The 12,021-nt window shown below is 36.4% G+C and overlaps 1 pseudogene; it reads left to right on the plus strand.

Moving 5' to 3' along the window:
* The first annotated feature begins 11,319 nt into the window (after positions 1 to 11,319).
* On the plus strand, positions 11,320 to 11,418 carry LOC132267887 (small nucleolar RNA R71; annotated as a pseudogene).
* The last annotated feature ends 603 nt before the right edge of the window (positions 11,419 to 12,021 follow it).

Consider the following 12,021-nt stretch of genomic DNA (forward strand, 5'->3'; position numbering starts at 1 on the left):
GTCCATCTTTGTTCCTTAGGATTAGTATAAAATAAAAAATAAAAAAAAAAATTCAGTGAAAAGAATAAGCGCACCTAGAATAATAAATTTTTAATAAAAGGTCCACTCTTCGTCTTGATGATCGGGACTAGATTTGTATGCTAGTTTGAGGGTAAGGATGTGATTAATTCTTTAGTTGGCTAAGATAGCAACATATTTGATGCCGGTCCACTCAAAAAGGATTCTAGTATTGTTTTGATTTGCATGATCATTCTCTTGATGTGTGGAGGACCATACTTGCTTGCTTGCTTGATGTTGAGATTTTGGGAGATTGCTTGGAAATGTTTGAAACATTGCATACTTGAGGTAGTTTTCTCCCAATGCTTGTTTGCAATATTGGTACCTCTTTAGAAAAAAATGAGCTCAATGTTTGTGGATATCATTTCTGGAAACTCTCACGAGACTTCACTCGTCCACTAGGGGTAACCTAGGGGTGTAAAAGGCTTGTTGCATGTGCTAAGTGCAATCATGTTCCCTACAAAAGTGGCGTTATCCATTTATTGCTTTCTATTTTATAGTTGTATAGTTGTTCATTTCATTCATTTACTTTGTAGTTTATTGCTAGAGACTAGCAATATTTAAGTTTGGGGGTGTGATGAGCACTGAAAAGTGCGCTTTTAAACCCCTTAAGCTTGAGTATTCTAGGACCTTTATCCATCTTATTTTCCCGCTTTAGACTAATTTTGTATTATTTCCCTTTTTAAGTCAATAAAGCTATAATAGGCTGAAAATGGCTTCTTAAGGCTTTTTTGGAGTCAAACTAAGTCTTAGTGATGATCCGGAGCAAAAAGAGGCTGATTTGGAGCAAAAAGAGGCTGATGCTGAAAATATGCCAAGTTGGATCAATCTAACTTTTTCTGAGATCGATCGTTTTTTTTTTAGATCGATCAAAGTTGGATCGATCAAAAATCAAAGTTGGATCAATCGAACTTTTCTCTGATCGATCGAACTTTTTCTCTGATCGATCGAACTTTTGCTGGCATCGAGCTGTCTTATTCCCGTGTGCGGCCAAAAGTCCACTTACCACATAGTACGGGATTAGATATTTTTGGAGCTATATTCTTGACTTAGTGACTAAGAAAAGGACCTTCTATATAAAGGGAAGTGACCCATTTTGTAAAGTATCTTTTTATTTTTTACATTGTATTTTTTATTTTTCTCTCTAGCAAAGTTAGAGATTAGGGTTAGAAGAAAAGAGGGAAGTGGAGGCATATCTCAAGATCCATCTTTAGACCACTCTCTCTCTCCATCTCTAAAGCTTCAAAGAAGAGGAAAAAGAAGATGGAGCCATATTTGGAGCTTGATTCTATGACCACATCCACCTCCTTCATGATTGGCTAGATCTATACTTAGGGCTTGGATGAGCCCTAAGTCTTGTGTAATCTAAACCCTTGTATTTCTATATTTGGGGATTTATATATATATTGTTGTGATTAGTGTTCTAGCCTTATGAATTTCATGAATCTTGGTCTATTTCTATGATTTCTATGGTTTATTTCTTCCTATTAATTCTCTAGTTTATTTACATGTCTATGTGTGATTAAATTGAAAATTACGTCTCACATGATTCATATGGATTAATTAGTTCTATTGATTCTCTATTTGATTATATGTCGTCTTATGTGTGATTATTTGAAAATTGATCTCTACACTAGTTTTTCTATATTAATTGCATGTCTATGTGTAGTTGATTGAGAATTTAGTGAAGGCTAGACATAGGTTTTCATTGAATGGGTTTGTCAATTAATTTGATGGTTTATACTTATGCTTGATGGGTTGTTCTACAATTTAATTCATGCTTGTAGGTAGGTAGACAATCTATGCTTGCTTACATATTCCATGGCTTATTATTGCAAATTCCATGATTCTCTAGATTGATGTGTGCTACAATTGTTGCTACCTAGATGGGTCATGCTTAAAATTGATGGGTTGTGCTACACTTAGTTTAGGTAGACAATTCATACATAAATTAGATGGTCCATGCTTAATATTGCAATTGGTAGTCGTATTTTGTTCACAACAATGTATTCCCTATTAATGGAAAGTAAGTGGTTAATTACACGAGCTTAGTGGTGATTCCAACACCTTAAGTCCTCTCTTCATATCTCTTAAATCCTTATCTCTAATTAGTTTTATTTCACTTTCATTTTAATTAATTGTTTTCTAGTTTAATCAACTAATCTCTATCTTTTGCAATCTTGTGATATGCTAGAGTTGAAGTTAAATTCCAACACGTATAATCCCTTGGGACGATCCCTACTCACTCTTGCTACTTTAGTAGTAGTGTTGGTAGTGGTTTTTATAAATTTAAACTTAACCCAAAAGGCTTTTCTTGAACCGCACATTCACTACATTATTTTGGCATATACAAGCGGCCTCATCAGGTGCCAAAAAACTATGGTGTCTGGATCGGTGGGTCGCACAAAACAATGCACAAAACTTTGAATTTGGAAATTAGTGTCAAGTGGGCACCATAATTTAAATTTATAAACCGCTTAACACCTATACTATGTAGTATGAGTGAGAAGGGATCGTTCCAAGGGATTGAGTTGTCGTACTAGCTTGAGGAATCAAAATTAGGTTTAATAGGTCGAGTGATCAAAATAGTGGTTGGTTAGTTGAATTAAACTAAAGTAAGCAATAATGCAATAGAGAGAAAAAAAAGATAGAGAGAGATCTTGAGGTTTAGAGATCACCACTAAGCATAGCTTTTCTACACCTTTAATAAATGATTAATGAGAGGAAGATCATGTGTTGCAATAAAGTGTGTGTGTGTGGTTGTTTCAACAAGCATGGATGACAAATTAAGCATACATTGTCAAAATAACTTGGTGGATAGCACAACATATCAAATTAAGCCATTAATCCATTCTTTAAACTCACAATCCAAACACATCACAAGGTTAGAGATACATGTTACTTGATTTTCATAAGAATGGAACTTCAACAACAAGCATGGATTGTCCTCCTATTTAACAACTACACTACAACTAAGCTAATGACATGAAATTAAACTAATTAAACTAAGGGAAAGGCACAATCCATCAAGCAATGAGTATGAACCATCAAATAAACCACAAGAACATAACATTAAGCACTATGTCTTGACAATCTTTAGATCTAAAGCATCAACACACATAGACATGCATCAATAACACAAGAAATAGAGACAAACACATGAACATCTATTCTAGCATACATAGACATATGGATAGAATGAAATGATTAATTAGAAGCATTATGACCGGTCGTCGCCCTGCCGTCAAATTTGAGAGTGTGCATTAAGGCGAGGGCCAAGTGTTTTACATTTATAGAAGCCACTATTACATTTCACTATAAATATAGCTAGGGCGAGTAGGGATCGTCCCAAGGGATTGTGAGGATCAAACAAGGTCGTGGAATTGCAATTAGGGTTAAGAGGTTGAGTGATCAAACAATTGGTTGGTTGGTTGATTAGAGAGGAACTAAATTCAACTAAGTGATAACAAAAGAATGCAATTAAGAGTAAGTAAGAGAGAGAGATCTTGGGGTTCAGAGATCACCACGAAGCAATACATTTCTATACCGTTGACAAGTGACTAATGAGGGCAAATGGTGTGCTGTAATATTGAAGTGTGTGTGTGTTTGGTTGGTTCAACAAGCAAGGATGACTAGTTAAGCATGTATTGTCTAAACATCATGTGAAAAGCGCAATATATCTAAGCAATGAAGCATATATTGTTTAAACAACATGTGAAAGGCACAATAGATCAAAGCAAGTCATTAATCCTTTCATTAAGCTCACAATCCATATACAACAGAAGGATAGAGACATATGCTTCTTGTATTCAAAAGTTTGGATCATCAAACAACAAGCATAGATTGTCCTCCTATTTAACACTACACTACATCTACAGTACTAGAATGAAAATAAACTAGGGGAGAGGCATAATCCATCAAGGAATAAGTATAAACCATAAAAAAAATCTCAAGAGTATTCTTTTAAGCACTATGTTTTGACAATCTCCAAATCTATAGCATCAATACACATAGACATGCATCAATAGCACAAAATTTAGAGACAAGCACATGAACATCTATCCTAGCATACATAGACATATGGATAGAATAAAATGATCAATTGGAAGCATTAAACCACATAAATTATTGAATAAACAAGATTTATATATATCAAAATGTCAAAACATCAATTACAACACTAATCCCTCAATAATACACAAGATTAAGATATAGAAAGCATGCTTGGGGCTAACTCTAGCCCCAAGAGGATGTCTAGCCACTCATGGTAATGTTGCTCCAACCCTCAAGGGTTAACTCCATAGTTGAAATCTGCTCCTTGTTGATGAAGAACTCCAATGGTGTTTCTAGCTTCCTCCTCCTCTAAGCTTGCTCTCCAAGAGATGATATGAAAATGATATTGTTTCCCGTTGTGAGCAATCCTTATCCTTATATAGGTAGGTCAAAATGACACCCAAAATGAGGTAGGGTCGTGCACACAATATTCCCTAATGATTGGATATAGGACAACTTTCAATGAGATGGAAATTTAACTTTTTTGCACTGGAGGAAGTTCAATCGATCGAACCTTGGACTTAGATCGATCGAACTGGCTGAGATCCATCGAACTTAGGCTGGATCGATCCAACTAGTTGAGCTTTTTAGGAAAAGACAAAATTCGAGATATTTTGAGAGATATTTTTGGGAAAAGGACAAAAGTGGTTAGTGGGTGGTACAACTGTGGATAGGATCAATCATATGAATAAGGACAAAAGTGTTCGATCGATCAAAGGGTGGTGTTGGATCGATTAAACTTTTGGACTTTATGCTTTTGGGCCAAGACTTGGATCTGTCTTGATGTGTTGAGATCGATCATTGTTTGATCGATCGAACCTTGAACTTGGATCGATCGAACTTTGGTGCTTCCCACCTTTGGCTTCATTTGCTTTCTTCTTTCTCCACTTTGCTCCTTTCTTTGTTTAATTCCAGAATTGCTTCAATTAACCTCTTATTTGGCTGAGTTAGCTTATTTTCGGGATAAGTGCCTGAAAATGGAAATAATACGAAATCAATCTAAACCGGTAAAGTAAGATAGATAAAGGTGCTAGAATGCCTAAGCTTAAGGGGTTTAAATACGCACTTTTCAGCGTTCATCACACCCCCAAACTTAAATATTGCTAGTCCCTAGCAATGAACTATAAAGTAAAGGAATGAAATGAACAACTATAAAACTATAAACTAGAAAACAATAAATGGATCATGCTACTTTCGTAGGGAACACGATTGCACTTAGCATATGCAACAAGCCTTTTAAACCCCTAGGTTACCCCTAGTGGACGAGTGAAGTCCCGTGAGGGTTTCCAGAAATGATACCCATAAACATTAAGCTCATTCTTTCTAAAGAGGCACCAATATTGCAAACAAGCGTTGGGAGAAAACTACCTTAAGTATGCAATTTTTCAAACATTTCTAAGCAATTTCCCAAAATCTCAACATCAAGCAAGCAAGTATGGTCCTTCACATATCAAGAAAATGATCATGAAAATCAAAACAACTCTAGAATCCTTTTGAGTGGACCGACATCAAATATATTGCTATCTTAGCCAACTAAAGAATTAATCACATCCTTATCCTCAAACTAGCACACAAATCTAGTACCAATCATCAAGACAAAAAGTGAACCTTTTATTAAAACTTTATTAAACTAGGTGTGCTTATTATTTTCACTTGATTTTTTTTTTTAAATAGGATCAAAGATGGAAGCATGGTGCAATGTGTTAATCTATTAAGCTTTCTAGCGATTCATGAGGTTGAGCGTTAGGTCAATGACTCCCAAACCAGACGACTTTAGGGCATTAGGCATTCAAATACCCCTACGGACTTACAAGCTCAAATCAACTAGGCTATAAATCAAGACAACAACCATCTAATCATTTCCTACTTCTCACCTTTTGGGAGAAGTCCTCACTTTTTATTACTTCTCACCTTTTGGGAGAAGTCCTCACTTTTTTTTTTTTTTTTTTTTTAGAATTCAATTATTAACCTAGAGTTTGGGCCCTCCATCTTTCGGCACGAGAAGTTCAGTGCTTGATGAGGCTAGAATCCCGGCTACTTAGTGAAAAGGGGTTGTTATCCACCTTTATCAAGAATGAAAGCTTTCAATGCACTACTAGCCCAATTGGGATATAACCAATTCAATAATCAACAAAGCATGTACCCCACAAATGAATGCTAGTGTGCGCCGGTGCAAGTGTAGAATCCTAGAATGAATCTCAAAGTAATCACAAAATCAAGATGATGTAGACCACAAGTGCAAGTAAGATATCAATCTTTCGAAAAATTTACTCCTAAATGGTATCCACATGGCATACAAGGAGTATTGGACTCTCAAGTCAAGCAATTTTTAAATTTAAGCAATATAGTTCTCAAAAGATCAAAATCATAACTAGATATGGACCAATCATAGAAATATCCCTCAAATACACAAGTCATGCTCAAAATTTTGAATTTAAAACTAACACTGTAAAGCACCATTCCCCCCAAACTTAAATGGCACAATGTCCTTAATGTGCAAGAAAACAAATGAAAGAGTATACCAGTGCAACTAAGGCATAGAATGATCAGGACCGAAGTATCTGAAGTGGATGGCATGGCCCCCCCAAACTTGGGATGCACTGTGGCCCTGAAAATTGGCACTTGGATAAACTCATCAGATAACAAAATGGGATAATTAGTGCACAGTGGACATGCAAGTGTAAATGGGATAAAAAGATAAAGAAATGAGAGAGGTATAAGGGTGGTTCTGAAAATTGGGTAGTACTCTCTCACTGAAGTCACTGTGATGCACCTAATGGAGTTAAAAGGACAGATGTATCAATAAAAGCATACAACATCCATCATAGATAAAAATAACAATAAAGTGCAATACATCCAGTGTCAAAGCCGACAGACCCGACTGCAAAAATAACAGTATCATAATTGTATTAGACACATAACATAGATAGAGAGCATAAAAAGATAAAGAGACTGGGAGTCTCAGGCAGAGGGAACTCCGCGGATCTCCCTGGCTAAGTCATCAATGGTAGTCAAGATCTCCGTACGGAAGTAAGAAATGTCAGCTCAAATGGCAGCCATCATATTCGGATGAAGGGTGGCAATGTCAGCTCTAAGGGCAACTAGCATATCCTCTGAACTCTGAAGGTGCTCTTCTAAGCGACATATCTGATCATGAGCCACAGGTGTGGCTAAAGTAGAAGAACTGTCATTCTTAGTCATGGTCTGCAAAAAGGAAATCTTGCAATGGGAGTTAGTGGTAGAATAATGAATTGGAGGCACAATAGAAACATGTATGTCATATATGACATGAATCTATGCAAGTGGTAGAATATGAAACATGCTAAACAATGTAAGTATAAAATGCATCCAATGTAGAATATCACAGGCATTGGGCATATATGAGATAGCATGAACATAAGATATGATGAATGAAGTGTGTGTGAGATCTGTGAAGTTCGATCGATCATAAAAAGAAGTGAGATCGATCACAAAAGTTGGATCAATCGAAAATAAGTGAGATCGATCTCACAACTTCGATCGATCTGAGACATGAGTTCGATCGATCTCTCAAGATCGATCTAAGATACAAGTTCGATCGATTGAACTATGTGACGATGAAAACTCAAAGGTTACAGATCTGTGACTTTGGACGCACGGGGCCCACACGAATGTGTTCGTGGGCCCATCAATACAACAAATCAATCAATCCTAGCCACTGTTTAAAGCCCATACTCCCAAATCGAATCAAATCATCAAAAATATATATACACATATACACATATATATACATATATAGACACAAATGCTTCAAGCTTCAACAATGGAGGGTTTTTTCATATATATAGCATGTATTTAACATATAAAGCATGTATGCACAAGATTGAAGCTTAAATCATGAGGGACATTCTCGGATCTTACCTTAAACGATGAGAGAAGTGGAGATGTGGAAGAGTGAAGATGAATCTTGGAAGGAAGAGAGAGATTGATGCTTAGATGCTCACCGGAAAGTTCACCGGAGGTGGGAGAGGTGATGGCACAATGGCGACGGAGAAGGGGGTTAGGGTTTGCACAGAGGGTGAAATCGATCTAAGGTATCGATCTAGAAAACCCTCGGTTCTATTTTTTAAAACATTCTTGACAGAGTTCGATCGATCGAACTTTAACTGAGATCGATCAAACTTTGATGAATTCTCTTCAAAGTATTTTTGGATTTTTGAAATTTTTGAGAAGTGCAAAATTAAAAATTGGAAAATAAAGTAAAATAAAATAGAATAAATTTTTTTTGTTTTTTTTTTTTTAGCATTTAATTGAATAAACAATAATAATTAAAAACTAATTAAAATATTTTTGAATTTTTGAAAACTTTTTGAAAAATGAAATGAAAATAAAATAAAAGTGAAAATATTTTTGGATTTTTGAAAATTTGAAAAGTCAAAACAAAGTCAAAATAATGAAATAAAGAACTGAGATCGATTGAAATAAGAGTTTGATCGACCAGACAGAGAGCAAAAATATGCAGGTTTTTGGCTCAGAAAATTGGCTAAGTGTTGGAACTTGAAGATCGATCGAACTTGGAAGTTGGATCGATCAAAGAACTTCTTGATCGATCTTGGAATGTTTCGATTGATGAGACGGAGAGGTGAAATATGCAGGTTGATGCAAGCTCAAAATTTTTCTAAGTGTTGAATCATGAGATCGATCGAACTTGGAAGTTGGATCGATTGAAGGTCTCTTGATCGATCTAAGAGTTAGTTCGAATGATAGGACAGAGAGGTGATTTGGATGCAGGTTTCTTTAGGTCGAAAAATTTTCTAAGTGTTGGATGCAGAATGGAGTTCGATCGATCGAACTCAGGTTTGAGATCGATTGAACTATGCAGAATGCTCAATAATGACATAAAAGCTCATGTAATCCTCACCAAAGTTCCTTTGAATGCATATGAACCAAAAACAAGTATCTAGACTTCGCAAGAAATGAAATTTAAGATAGAAATGGGGGAGGAATAGGATTTTGACATCCTACGAATGCCTTTGTTAGTCTTTAACTTCTTTAGCAAGACATTGGGCTCTTTTAGCCCAGATCTAAGATCTTATATGGTTCTTTGAAGAACTTGTTAGATTAAGCTCAAAAGAAACCTTTGGTCCCTTGTCTATGCAATCACAACCTTTAGGCTTCCATACCCTTTCAAAGCAAGAATTTGAAACAAGACTTTTAGAATGCAAGGTTGAAGATAATCCCTTTGAAGTTTTGGTCTTACACAAAAGCTCATGCTCTTGACATTGAAGATCATGACATTTATCTACAACATTAACCTCTTTTTCATATTTGTCAAATGAATTGGGTGTGGGATTAAAGATATTCAACTTCACCTTCATGTGGCCAAATGAGATCTTCATTATCCCCGTCCTACAATTGATGTTGGCATTAGCGGTTGCCAAGAAAGGACGGCCAAGGATAACGGGAATTTGGCTTTTGGGATTGGAGACCGGTTCCGTGTCTATGACAACGAAATCAACGGGAAAGAAGAATTTGTCAATTTTAATCAAAGCATCCTCAATTATACCCCTAGGCTTCTTAATGGATCGGTCGGCAAGTTACAAAACTACCGACATCGGTTTCAATTCACCTAGGCCCAATTTGACATAAACCGAGTATGGAAGAAGGTTAACACTTGCTCTTAAGTCAAGAAGTGCCTGATTAATGATATGATCACCAATAATGCATGATGTAGTGGGTGAACCGGGGTCCTTAAACTTTGAAAGAGTGTTATGTTGCAAAATCGAGCTTACTTGCTCGGTTAAAACCACTTTTCTTGGTGCTTGGCTCTTGTTCTTCCGCTTTTGGGTGCACAAGTCTTTCAAGAATTTAGCATAAGCCGGAATTTGCTTGATTGCATCCAATAGTGGAAGATTAACTTTCATTTGCCTAAAAATCTCCATAATTTCATTGGTTTTTGCCTTTTACTTGTCTTTTGAAATGGATCCTTTTAAGGCTTCTGGAAATAGAACTTTTGGTTCAAACACTTTTTCAGAATTTTCTTTTGAACTCTCTTTAACACAAGAAGTTTCCAAATCATTTTATTCCAAATCATTTTTCAACAAAACCTTTTCAACATCATTTTTCAAAATTTCTTTTTCAAACACATTTTTCAAGACTTTCTCATTTACAAGGTCATGTATATGCAATGAAGGAGGAATGGGATGTGAAATGGGACGGGTGACAACTTGAGATTGCATCGGTTCACTTTCTTCATTGGACATTCCAACTTGATTGTCCACAATCCTACCACTCCGCAAGGTAGTCACCATATTAACATGTTCAATGATGTGGCCTTCCGATGAGGAATAGGTTTCCACAACACATTGTTGCTTAGGTGGGGCATTAATAGGCATCTTTCCCTTCTCTCTTGCATTGAGAGTGCTTGCTATTTGACCTACTTGGGTTTCTAGCTTCGCAATAGATTGAGAGTGAGAATGAAGCAATTATGTGTTAACCTCTAAAGTGCCCAAAGCATTCAAAACTTTTTCTTCAAAGGCGGGACTTCTAGTATTACCTTGGGAATAAGATTGGTTGGGAAAATGAGAATTAGCAAATTGATTCCCTTGTGATTGAAAAGGTCTATAACCTTGGGATCCTTGGTTTTGAAGTGGAGGTGGAATGTACTTCCCTTGAAAACCACCTTGGGAAGGGTTTGAGCCCTCTCCTTGGTTTTTCCAAAAGAAATTCGGATGATTCCTCTAACTTGGATTATAGTGAGTACCATAAGGATTGTTCCCTTGGTTCACAAAAGCTGCATTGACTTGTTCATTAGGTTCATTTTGCACTTGTCCATAAGGACACTGAGAAGTAGAATGAAGAACACTAGAACAAGTCATACATGTTTGATTTGATGCATAATGAGAATGGTTAGGGAAGGAAGATACTTGGTTCGCTGAGTTTTGGTTAATAAAAAATTGATCAAACCTTTGAGATAAAGACTTCATTTTGGCGGCTATTTCATTTGAATAGTCGACTTGATGTAACCCAACACTCTTCCTACCTTGTGAATTTCTACCATTCTTGGATGATAGTGTTCGATGCAAAGAATTTTCACTCATGCTCTCATAAAGATGCCACACGTCATCCTTATGCCTATCAATGTATGAGCCACCCATGGAAGCATCAACTATGCCCTTATAGTTGTCCGATAAGCTCTTAAAGAAATATTAAACTAATTGCCATTTAGGCATGTCATGATGTAGACACTTCCTAAGCAATTCATTGAAGCGTTCCCATGCCTCATGAAACATTTCTCCATCCTCATATGAAAATTCTCGAATTGAGGTTCTCATGGCATTGGTCTTTGAAACCGGATAGTACTTCTTCAGGAACTCTTGTTGCATTTCTGCCCAAGAAGTGATTGAAAAAGGCCTAAGATTGTTAAACCAATACTTTGCCTTATCTCTTAAGGTGAATGGAAAAAGTTTGAGTCTTAAAACCTCTTCTAGCATATTCGTATATTTTACGGTGGAACATACTTCAAGAAACTCATCCAAATGCTTGTATGGTTCTTCACTTGGAAATCCATGATAGTTAGGAAGCATTTGAATGGTTTGTGGCTTAATTTCATAATGATGTGCTCTAAATGGAGGCAATTGGATGCATATAGGTGCATTATACTTATTAGGCACATAATGGTCTCTTAAAGCAAGAGGTGGATTAGCTACTTGAGGTGCAACATGAACACCTTCGTTTTGAATTCCTTGATTGATGATGGGAGGTTGTGGAGCATACATTGGCCTTGGCATTCCATATGGAACTTGGCCTTGTTGTTGTGGTGGTTGGTGAATGAATGGCCTAGGCATGCCTAATGGTACTTGTATGTTCTCATTGTGCACATTGGGATGAAGGATACCTTGTTGGTCTATGTAACCAAGGTCCTCAACATGA

This window comes from Cornus florida, unplaced genomic scaffold (genome assembly GCF_030987335.1).
Source record: "Cornus florida cultivar Cherokee Brave unplaced genomic scaffold, ASM3098733v1 CherokeeBrave_3.0.0_Hap2_Chr07, whole genome shotgun sequence".
NCBI classification, from domain to species: Eukaryota; Viridiplantae; Streptophyta; class Magnoliopsida; order Cornales; family Cornaceae; genus Cornus; species Cornus florida.